The 12,500-nt window shown below is 46.4% G+C and overlaps 1 protein-coding gene across 31 annotated transcripts in view; it reads right to left on the minus strand.

Moving 5' to 3' along the window:
* LOC110494414 (forkhead box protein P4) overlaps positions 1–12,500 on the minus strand; it is a 160,568-nt gene that overhangs the window by 109,711 nt on the left and 38,357 nt on the right. The gene's annotated exons all lie outside the window — the stretch shown is intronic.

A 12,500-nucleotide genomic window follows, 5' to 3' on the forward strand; every position in this document is an offset into this window, starting at 1 on the left:
TTATTAAGTCTTTATCATGTTAAGCCTCATGTGGGAATATTTATACTGCTCCCTGAATGGCTGTTTCCCCGCCTTGCATCAGCTCCCAGCAACGCTGCTTATTAATACAGGGAACTGGGAAGGGGGGGGGGGGGGGGATATGGTCAGTGCTAACGCATCTCCACATCTCTCTCCATCTGTCACGCCCTCTTGCTCACTCTCTCTGTCTATCGCCACACCAGCTCTCTACTTTTTTTTTATGCCTATGCCCTCTCTCTTTCTGATTTCCCTCTCTATCTATCTCTCTCCCATTACCCCTCTCTATCTATCTCTCTTTCTGATTTCCCTCTCTATCTATCTCTCTCCCATTACCCCACTCTATCTATCTCTCTTTCTGATTTCCCTCTCTATCTATCTCTCTTTCTGATTTCCCTCTCTATCTATCTCTCTTTCTGATTTCCCTCTCTATCTATCTCTCTTTCTGATTTCCCTTTCTATCTATCTCTCTTTCTGATTTCCCTCTCTATCTATCTCTCTTTCTGATTTCCCTTTCTATCTATCTCTCTTTCTGATTTCCCTCTCTATCTATCTCTCTTTCTGATTTCCCTCTCTATCTATCTATCTCTCTCCCATTACCCCTCTCTATATATCTCTCTTTCTGATTTCCCTCTCTATCTATCTCTCTCCCATTACCCCTCTCTATCTATCTCTCTTTCTGATTTCCCTCTCTATCTATCTATCTCTCTTTCTGATTTCCCTCTATATCTATCTATCTCTCTCCCATTACCCCTCTCTATCTATCTCTTTCTGATTTCCCTCTCTATCTATCTCTCTTTCTGATTTCCCTCTCTATCTATCTCTCTTTCTGATTTCCCTCTCTATCTATCTATCTCTCTTTCTGATTTCCCTCTATATGTATCTATATATATCTCTTCCATTACCCCTCTCTATCTATCTCTCTCCCTTTATCCCTCTCTATCTATCTCTTTCTGATTTCCCTCTCTATCTATCTCTCTTTCTGATTTCCCTCTCTATCTATCTCTCTTTCTGATTTCCCTCTCTATCTATCTCTCTTTCTGATTTCCCTCTATATCTATCTCTCTTTCTGATTTCCCTCTCTATCTATCTATCTATCTATCTATCTATCTATCTATCTATCTATATATCTGTCTATCTATCTATCTCTCTCTCATTACCCCTCTCTATCTATCTCTTTCTGATTTCCCTCTATATCTATCTCTCTTTCTGATTTCCCTCTCTATCTATCTATATATATCTCTCCCATTACCCCTCTCTATCTATCTCTCTCCCATTATCCTTCTCTATCTATCTCTCTCCCATTATCCCTCTCTATCTATCTCTCTCCTTTTATCCCTCTCTATCTATCTCTCTCCCTTTATCCATCTCTATCTATCTCTCTCCCATTATCCCTCTCTATCTATCTCTCTCCCATTATCCCTCTCTATATCTCTCTTTCCTTTTATCCCTCTCTATCTATCTCTGCCCCTTTATCCCTCTCTATCTCTCTCTCTCTCCCTTTATCTCTCCTCCAGGCCACTGAAACAAAGCTCCTTGTGCAGTCTACTGTGAACATGAAGGCTACTCTGCTCTGCTCTCCAGTTTACTGTGAACATGAAGGCTGCTCTGCTCTCCAGTTTACTGTGAACATGAAGGCTGCTCTGTTCTGCTCTCCAGTCTACTGTGAACATGAAGGCTGCTCTGCTTTGCTCTCCAGTCTACTGTGAACATGAAGGCTGCTCTGCTCTGCTCTCCAGTCTACTGTGAACATGAAGGTTGTTCTGCTCTCCAGTCTACTGTGAACATGAAGGCTGCTCTGCTCTGCTCTCCAGTTTACTGTGAACATGAAGGCTGCTCTGCTCTCCAGTCTACTGTGAACATGAAGGTTGCTCTGCTCTCCAGTCTACTGTGAACATGAAGGCTGCTCTGCTCTGCTCTCCAGTCTACTGTGAACATGAATGTTGCTCTGCTCTCCAGTCTACTGTGAACATGAAGGTTGCTCTGCTCTCCAGTCTACTGTGAACATGAAGGCTGCTCTGCTCTGCTCTCCAGTTTACTGTGAACATGAAGGCTGCTCTGCTCTCCAGTCTACTGTGAACATGAAGGTTGCTCTGCTCTCCAGTCTACTGTGAACATGAAGGCTGCTCTGCTCTGCTCTCCAGTCTACTGTGAACATGAAGGGTTGCTCTGCTCTGCTCTCCAGTCTACTGTGAACATGAAGGCTGCTCTGCTCTGCTCTGCTCTCCAGTCTACTGTGAACATGAAGGTTGCCCTGCTCTGCTCTGCTCTCCAGTCTACTGTGAACATGAAGGCTGCTCTGCTCTGCTCTGCTCTGCTCTCCAGTCTACTGGGAACATGAAGGTTGCTCTGCTCTCCAGTCTACTGTGTTGTCGCACTCCCTGTATCTTTTCTTAAACTGAGAGCATTCACGAAATGCGTATCTAAAATAAACACTTTTCTGTTTGAATGCAGTTTTCTCTACTCTCTGTTGTAAACACTGGGTTTCTGAGCTGGGAGTGTTTGTGAGAGAGAGTGTGTGTGTGGTGTGTGGGTGTGTGTGTGTGTATATGTGTGTGTAGATAAATGAGTGCTGGCTCTGTTTGTTTGTTTGAGTCACTAGAGGAAGGACAGGGTGTGTTTGTGTGAGCTATGCCGTAGGCCAGAGGGCAGGTGATTTTATGCTTTGTGTGTGTGTGTGCACATAGTATGTGTGTGTATGTGTATATGTGTTTGTCATAAAGAGAGAGGGAGAATAGTGTGTCCATATGGCCTAATGTCTCTGTCCAGATGCAACCCCGTATTTCCCTCTCCACCCTGAACTTCCCCTGTACCCTGCCTTTACCAGCACCATCAAAGGCCTCAACCCTTCCCTCTCACCCCTCTCAGCCTGCCTATCCTCCCTCACCTCTCCCTGATCCACATTAGGACAGGCTGGAATGTCCTGACAGTAAAGGAAAGATCCTCGCTTGAAGACAGCTTAGCTTGAGGACTCCTCCATTCCTCTTCTATAGGAGGGGGGTCCGCTCTGGAGAGACACACACATAGATGCACGCAGGGACACACACACTGGCTCTCTCTGTAGCCATGGCACACTGCTGCACTTGGCATTACATTTCGGTGTGTCTGTGTGTGTGTTTGTGTGTCTGTGTGTGTGTCCTCAACCACCCAAAAGACCAACACTGCAGTACAGTCAACTACCTGTCCTCTTTCCTCCTCTGCTCTGTCAACGGGACGAAAGAAAAGAGGATGTGTGTCATTTCTGAGCTGCAGACAGAAGATGTTTTAATAAAACAGGTTAGAGGAAAGCAGGAATACCCAAACACCAGTACACTCCCCCTCACCGTCTCTCTCTTTATTCAGACATCTCTCACTCCCCCTCACCCTCTCTCTCTTTATTCAGACATCTCTCACTCCCCCTCACCCTCTCTTTTTATTCAGACATCTCCCTCTCTCCCCCTCACCCTCTCTCTTTTTATTCAGACATCTCTCACTCCCCCTCACCCTCTCTCTCTTTATTCAGACATCTCTCACTCCCCCTCACCCTCTCTCTTTTTATTCAGACATCTCTCACTCCCCCTCACCCTCTCTCTTTATTCAGACATCTCTCTCTCCCTCACCCTCTCTCTCTTTTTATTCAGACATCTCTCACTCCCCCTCACCCTCTCTCTTTATTCAGACATCTCTCTCCCTCACCCTCTCTCTTTATTCAGACATCTCTCACTCCCTCTCACCGCTCTCTTTATTCAGACATCTCTCACTCCCCCTCACCCGCTCTGTTTTTATTCAGACATCTCTCACTCCCCCTCGCCCTCTCTTTTTATTCAGACATCTCTCACTCCCCCTCACCCTCTCTCTTTATTAAGACATCTCTCTCTCCCTCACCCTCTCTCTTTATTCAGACATCTCTCACTCCCCCTCACCCGCTCTCTTTATTCAGACATCTCTCACTCCCCCTCACCCGCTCTCTTTTTATTCAGACATCTCTCACTCCCCCCACCCTCTCTCTCTTTATTCAGACATCTCTCACTCCCCCTCACCCTCTCTCTCTTTATTCAGACATCTCTCACTCCCCCTCACCCTCTCTCTTTTTATTCAGACATCTCTCACTCCCCCTCACCCTCTCTCTCTTTATTCAGACATCTCTCACTCCCCCTCACCCTCTCTCTTTTTATTCAGACATCTCTCACTCCCCCTCACCCTCTCTCTCTTTATTCAGACATCTCTCACTCCCCCCACCCTCTCTCTCTTTATTCAGACATCTCTCACTCCCCCTCACCCTCTCTCTTTATTCAGACATCTCTCACTCCCCCTCACCCGCTCTCTTTTTATTCAGACATCTCTCACTCCCCCCACCCTCTCTATTTTTATTCAGACATCTCTCACTCCCCCTCACCCTCTCTCTTTATTCAGACATCTCTCTCTCCCTCACCCTCTCTCTTTTTATTCAGACATCTCTCTCTCCCTCACCCCCTCACCCTCTCTCTTTATTCAGACATCTCTCACTCCCCCTCACCCGCTCTCTTTTTATTCAGACATCTCTCTCTCCCTCACCCTCTCTCTTTATTAAGACATCTCTCTCTCCCCCTCACCCTCTCTCTCTTTATTCAGACATCTCTCTCTCCCTCACCCTCTCTCTTTATTAAGACATCTCTCTCTCCCCCCTCACCCTCTCTCTCTTTATTCAGACATCTCTCACTCCCCCTCACCCTCTCTCTTTATTAAGACATCTCTCTCTCCCCCCTCACCCTCTCTCTCTTTATTCAGACATCTCTCACTCCCCCTCACCCTCTCTCTTTATTAAGACATCTCTCTCTCCCCCCTCACCCTCTCTTTTTATTCAGACATCTCTCCCCCTCACCCTCTCTCTCTTTATTCAGACATCTCTCTCTCCCTCACCCTCTCTCTTTATTCAGACATCTCTCTCTCCCTCACCCTCTCTCTTTATTCAGACATCTCTCTCTCCCCCCTCACCCTCTCTCTCTTTATTCAGACATCTCTCACTCCCCCTCACCCTCTCTCTTTTTATTCAGACATCTCTCTCTCCCTCACCCTCTCTCTTTATTCAGACATCTCTCTCTCCCTCACCCTCTCTCTTTATTCAGACATCTCTCACTCCCCCTCACCCTCTCTCTCTTTATTCAGACATCTCTCACTCCCCCTCACCCTCTCTCTCTTTATTCAGACATCTCTCACTCCCCCTCACCCTCTCTCTCTTTATTCAGACATCTCTCACTCCCCCTCACCCTCTCTCTCTTTATTCAGACATCTCTCACTCCCCCTCACCGTCTCTCTCTTTATTCAGACATCTCTCACTCCCCCTCACCCTCTCTCTCTTTATTCAGACATCTCTCACTCCCCCTCACCCTCTCTCTCTTTATTCAGACATCTCTCACTCCCCCTCACCCTCTCTCTCTTTATTCAGACATCTCTCACTCCCCCTCACCCTCTCTCTCTTTATTCAGACATCTCTCACTCCCCCTCACCCTCTCTCTCTTTATTCAGACATCTCTCACTCCCCCTCACCCTCTCTCTTTATTCAGACATCTCTCACTCCCCCTCACCCTCTCTCTTTATTCAGACGTCTCTCTCTCCCCCCTCACCCTCTCTCTTTATTCAGACATCTCTCACTCCCCTTCACCCTCTCTCTCTTTATTCAGACATCTCTCTCTCCCCCTCACCCTCTCTCTTTATTCAGACATCTCTCACTCCCCCTCACCCTTTCTCTCTTTATTCAGACATCTCTCACTCCCCCTCACCCTCTCTCTCTTTATTCAGACATCTCTCACTCCCCCTCACCCTCTCTCTTTATTCAGACATCTCTCACTCCCCCTCACCCTCTCTCTTTATTCAGACGTCTCTCTCTCCCCCCTCACCCTCTCTCTTTATTCAGACATCTCTCACTCCCCCTCACCCTCTCTCTCTTTATTCAGACATCTCTCTCTCCCCTCACCCTCTCTCTTTATTCAGACATCTCTCACTCCCCCTCACCCTCTCTCTCTTTATTCAGACATCTCTCTCTCCCCCTCACCCTCTCTCTTTTTATTCAGACATCTCTCACTCCCCCTCACCCTCTCTTTTTATTTAGACATCTCTCACTCCCCTCACCCTCTCTCTCTCTTTATTCAGACATCTCTCTCTCCCTCACCCTCTCTCTTTATTCAGACATCTCTCTCTCTCCCCCCTCACCCTCTCTCTCTTTATTCAGACATCTCTTTCTCCCTCACCCTCTCTCTTTATTCAGACATCTCTCTCTCCCTCACCCTCTCTCTTTATTCAGACATCTCTCTCTCTCCCCCCTCACCCTCTCTCTCTTTATTCAGACATCTCTCTCTCCCTCACCCTCTCTCTTTATTCAGACATCTCTCTCTCTCCCCCCTCACCCTCTCTCTCTTTATTCAGACATCTCTCTCTCCCTCACCCTCTCTCTTTATTCAGACATCTCTCTCTCTCCCCCCTCACCCTCTCTCTCTTTATTCAGACATCTCTCACTCCCCCTCACCCTCTCTCTCTTTATTCAGACATCTCTCTCTCCCTCACCCTCTCTCTCTTTATTCAGACATCTCTCTCTCCCCCCTTCTCCCCCTCTATCTCTCTCTTTTCTTTCCTCCTCTGCTACAGAGTGGATATCCTTTCGTTCAGCCCAGTTGAGTGGTTGCTAGTTGCCTTTAGCTTGCTATATGTCTGGTTAAGGCTACCTGTCTCAGGCTGCTCTGGCCCCTTCTCCAACACTAGCAAGTTAGCCTTTGGTGCATGGCTAAGCTAATGCTAGCTCTGGCTGGCCTGTATCCAGTGCTAGCAGGTGAGCTGCATTAGCCCCCAGACAGACAGGAGAGAGCAGAGAGCTACGGGCCAAGAATATTCAAGCTGGCTGGGCAGCTTCAAAGGGCCTCAGGCCTAGAGAGAGACAGACAGACCTGGCCCCTTCCCAGCGCCTACCCAGCTGATCTAGTCTAACATACAGGCTTAACTACTTCTTGGAACTACACACAGCTCACAGCCTATAATGCCAATCAGACAGTTGGAGTAGAGCAGGGATAGGCAACTAGATTCAGCCACGGGACAATTTTTGGATGGTCGGGGTCAGAACATAATTATAATCATTTGTAAATTGCAAATTGACCACAACTAAGCCAAAAAAAGAGAAATAACAATAATTTCATACCTTCATTACATTGAGACACGATCAAACGTGGGAATACTTCTAATCAGATTTCCAAATTAAACCATTTTTTTGCTGATTTGGTTTTTGGGCTTCCTGGATGGCCCAAAACATTTTTTACGACAAACTTTGGGGGGCCCCCAAAAAATCCCCTAGGGAGACGGTTTTGTTGCTTGTTGCCAACAACTGGAGTAGTGTGTGAGCATCACATTTTAAGCTGAACCTCCAGTCTAAGAACAGTTCCCCTGTGTGTGTCTCCCCATCCCCTCTCCTCCTCTCCCATGCCATCCCCTCGTCTCCCCTCCTCTCCCATTCCCTCCTCTCCCATCCCTTCCTCTCCCATCACCTCCTCTCCCATCTCCTACTCTCCCACCCCCTCCCCTCCCATCTCATCCTCTCCCATCCCCTCCCCTCCCATCTCCTCCTCTCCCACCCCCTCCCCTCCCATCTCCTCCTCTCCCATCCCCTCCCCTCCCATCGCCTCCTCTCCCATCCCCTCCTCTCCCCTCTCCTCCCCTCCCATCCCCTCCTCTCACTCCCCTCTCCTCCTCTCCCATCACCTCCTCTCCCATCTCCTCCTCTCCCATCCCCTCCTCTCCCATCTCGTCCTCTCTCTCCCATCTCCTCCTCTCCCTCCCGTCCCTCCCCTCCAATCCGCTCCTCTCCCATCTCCTCCTCTCCCATCCCTTCCCATCCCCTCCTCTCCCATCCCCTCTTCTCCCATATCCTCCCATCTCCTCACCCATCTCCTCCTCTCCCATCCCCTCTTCTCCCATATCCTCCTCTCCCATCCCCTCCCATCTCCTCACCCATCTCCTCCTCTCCCATCCCCTCCTCTCCCATCCTCTCCCATTTCCTCACCCATCCTCTCCCATTTCCCAATATTCATCTACTGTAGATAAAGAACAATTCAATGATCATGGCCAGGGATCAACCTGACAGAGAGAGGAGAGAGACAGGGGAATAGGAGAGGTAGAGAAGGAGGGAGAGGGAAAGGAGCCCAGCTAGAGGAGGAGTGTCTTGAACCGAAGGAGACAATAATAAAAAGGCAATATTAAAAACACACCGAGCCACAACCTACAGTCAGGCCAGGACATATGGTGCTGAGGCTGTCTGGGCATGTCTGTCTGTGTGTGTCTGTGTGTGTGTGTGTGTCTGTGTGTGTGTGTGTGTGTGTGTGTCTGTGTGTCTGTGTGTGTGTGTGTGTGTGTGTGTGTGTGTGTCTGTGTGTGTGTGTGTGTGTGTGTGTGTGTGTGTGTGTGTGTGTGTGTGTGTGTGTGTGTGTGTGTGTGTGTGTGTGTGTGTGTGTGTGTGTGAGTCTGTGGTTCTGTGAAGACAAAGTCCCTGTTTGCCGAGCCCATAAAGATTAGAACTCTCAGTCAGGTGGGTTTAGGAGCCATAGGTAAACACACACCACATTCCACACCGATGAGATCGCTCCGTGTGTGTGTGAGTGACCGGGGCAAACATACACTCCTGCCTCCATGCCGACCCCTCTTTTTAGAGTGCAGTAAGTGATTTACCAGCCTGCCCCATAGACTGCTGTCTAAAAGTAGAGATCTCCACATACACATGGTCACACACACATGATGCATGCACATACACACTCAGACAAATATTTGGAGAAGGAGCAGGCCTCTCACACACCTCATTTATCTGAGGCAAAATCACGAGTCGGAAGAATTGAGGGTTATGATTGTGAGTGTGTGTGTGTGTGTGTGTGTGTGTGTGTGTGTGTGTGTGTGTGTGTGTGTGTGTGTGTGTGTGTGTGTGTGTGAGGAATAGGGGTCAAGATATCGGCCGGTTAAACATCATCCTGTGATCATGAGGATGAATAATCCCCTCTGTCTCCCGCCTCTCTCCCCCTCCCTCTCCCCCTCCCTCTCTCTCCAGTGTTAGGGGGTAAGGGCAGCGTATGACAGTCCACAGTGCTAATACCCTGATTGTATTTAACATGGCGGAACAGAGGTTAGAGGGGGTAGAGAGAGAGAGAAAAAATAGGTAGAGAGAAAGAGAGAGAATGGGAGAGAAAGAGAACAGAAGTGGTTTCTTTCTTACCATCAGAAACCAGCTAGCGCACCGCTAAGCAATTAGCAGCTAGGTCCTATGAGATACCTGTATTAGAATGACCTTCAGATGGAGAGAGAGAGAGGGAGAGGGGTGAGTTAAGGGGAATGACTATAGGGGTGAGAGGGTGGTAAGGGAGGGGGAAGAAGGGAAAGAGAAGGGGATGACGGGTGGTCTGAGACGGGGGAGGAGGGTGTGATGGTGAAAACGAGGAGAGGTTAAACGGAGGGCCCTGTGGTACTCAATCAAAGCGCTTATCCAGACCTCTGTGGTGTCAAAACAAAATGATACTTATTACACCTAAAATGAACAGTGAGGAAGAAGAGAGGAAAGAGAAATAAAGGAAGGGATGAGTGATAGTTGTACGTGAGTCTGTCTTCCTCGTGCCTAAACATCCGCCCTGCTCTCTGCTTCTGTCTTCCTGACACAGCACAGAGACAGGGAAAGATCCTGACGTGTGTGTGCGTGTGTGTGTGTGTATCACAGCATTCGGAGAGTGACAGGTGTCACATGAATCAAAAGATTCAGATGGGTGGTAGTAATTCATCCTGCGTTACAGTGGGTCTCTGCCACGGTCGTTGTATGTGTGTGTGTGTGTGTGTGTGTGTGTGTGCATGTCACTCTAGTCAAAGTGTGTTTCATTTTGTTTCTCTCTGAAGAAAGCTCTCTCCACGTTAAGTTATACAACAGGAGGCTTCTACACCAAACTGAATCCCTCCACTGTTTCAGGGTATAAGGTCTGTCTCTGCTTGTTGTCTAAGTAACCGACACACACATTGGTCTGTCAGGAAATACATGTGCTGTTCTAAATGTTGTCACAGCCTTCCATATATGCAACATATATCTCCATGTGGAACAAGCAGTGTGATATGATCTTTCCCCCAGTCCAATACAAGGTCTGCTGTATGAATGGATCACTTGTGTGAAACATTGAGTTAGCCTTCTCTCAGCCTTGTGGAGTCATCAGATCCCCCTGCAAATGTTGACCTGGATATCCTACACATTCCACTATGACAACCTTGTAAACTCAATTACACAGATGAATCAACCTTTAATTATTTCTGTAGGAATACTATGTCCAATTCTGGGCGTTCTGATTTGTTTTATTATTGTGGAAACGAGACTGTATTTAGCTATATGAATTACTGTAATTGTGCTTGTCAAATGCCTGAGGCAAAAACAGATTTTTATTTACACAATCAAAACGGTTACTAGGTAGATAAAACAAATACACAGATTTAATTCCACCTGGAAACGAGCAGCAACATGTCTTTATAAAGTGCTGAAACGGAATTACAAAACGAGGACGTAAAAAAAAAAGAATGAAAAAAATGGACATGATATAATTTTATACATCTGCTTTCAAGTCAGCCACTTTGCATTTCCCAGTTAATTAATAGATTGGATCAGAGAGGGTTTAATCAAATGTAATTGAATAAGTCCGTAATAAAAACAGGGTAGACTTTAAAGGAGACATGCGGGGAAAACGATAGCATGTCCACTTTCAAATTAATTGAATTTTAGTACTTTTGAACTTCGTCCAAGGCATCACAGCATTAATTTATTCACACACCACATCCAAAAAGTGCTAGGACTAGATGATATCCACACACACACACACACACACACACACACTCACGCACACACACACACACACACACACACACACACACACTCACACACACACACACACACACACACACACACACACACACACACACACACACACACACACACACACACACACACACACACACACACTATGTTTATTGCTGTTATTTTACACCTCAAAGGGTAAGAGCAGAACAACCAGACTCAGTTTGTACTGCTAGTCTTTATTGTTAATCTGGTCATTGTTAGTTTCCTGTGATTCTTTCTCTCTTTTCTCCATGTTTTGTCTTTTGGAGCAAAACTAAAATATTAATTCTTTCTAAGGCGGTTCTCATTGCATTAAAAAATGTCTCTTTTATCATTTAGAAGAGAAAGAAAAATCTTTGTTAAAGTGACATGCTAATGAACAGGAGTAGCGCTAACACCAAGAGAATTATTACTCATTTGGAACATACTAATATTAATAGAATAATTTATGCTGCAATATAAATAAATGAAAAGAGGAATTTGTTTGAAAAAGGATGCCTTCAATTCAATGCAGAAAAAATAAAAGAAACACTTGGTCTCAGACAAGGGCATTCACTTCCCTGCTGACGCCTCTATCAGAAGCAGCGAGGGCTGAAAGATAAACATGCGCCGTTCACTTTTAAAACACATTAATATTTCACTTGGCTAATTCAGAATTCAACAAGAACAACTTGTATTGCATGTCTTATTTTCATTTGTACTTAAAGAAAATGGTTTTGGACGATACAATTGCGTTCCATCCGTGAAACTTTGGTGTATTTAGTTTTTAAATCAGAACCTGACACCCATCCTCTTCACCCCAATCATTTCCCATGCCGCGACGGGAGAAGAGGAAGAGGAGTGGACTGGGTCGTTACCATCCTTATTACTCCTCATTAAAATACACACATCACAAAGAAATACCATCACAAACCGTGTGTGTGTGTGTGTGTGTGTGTGTGTGTGTGTGTGTGTGTGTGTGTGTGTGTGTGTGTGTGTGTGTTTGTGTGTGTGTGTGTGTGTGTGTGTGTGTGTGTGCGCGCGCACGCGCGTGCGTGCGTGCGTGCGTGCGTGTGTGCGTGTGTGTGTGCGTGTGTGTGTGTGTGTGTGTGTGTGTGTGTGTGTGTGTGTGTGTTTGTGTGTGTGTGCGCGCGCACGCTCCTGTCCGTATGCAGAAGTGGGAAAAAAAGAACAATATAATTGGAGAAATGCAGTAATAATAGGTATTCACAAAATGATAATTCATATTAAACAGGGAGCATAAAGTCAGCCTCATTTGCATGTTTTAGATGATATGCATTTGAAAAGTAATTTCCGCGGGGCATATGAATGACATTAATTCCCGCGCGGGTTCTGCTATAGACCTGAAACTATCAAACATTCAAACATTTAACAGAGGAAGAAAAAAGCAGTCTCGCGCTTTGGCAAGGGCAGATTTCAAGGTTAAAGTATTTGAATGTGATTTTTAAAGTTCTGTCTGGGTTTGTTTAAAGTTGATCCTCTCCTAGTTAAGAGTTCCATTAACTGGAAGTCTGGCTGAGGCTCAGTTTAAACTGTGCTCCATGTGTTTGTGTGTTTCCCTCCCTTCCAGCCAGAATGACACTTCTCCTCCTAATCCACCTCCATTTCCTCAGTAATAACCGTCTCTAACAGTGTCTGA

The sequence above is a fragment of the Oncorhynchus mykiss genome, chromosome 17, assembly GCF_057628025.1.
Source record: "Oncorhynchus mykiss isolate SJ-2025 chromosome 17, ASM5762802v1, whole genome shotgun sequence".
NCBI lineage: Eukaryota > Metazoa > Chordata > Actinopteri > Salmoniformes > Salmonidae > Oncorhynchus > Oncorhynchus mykiss.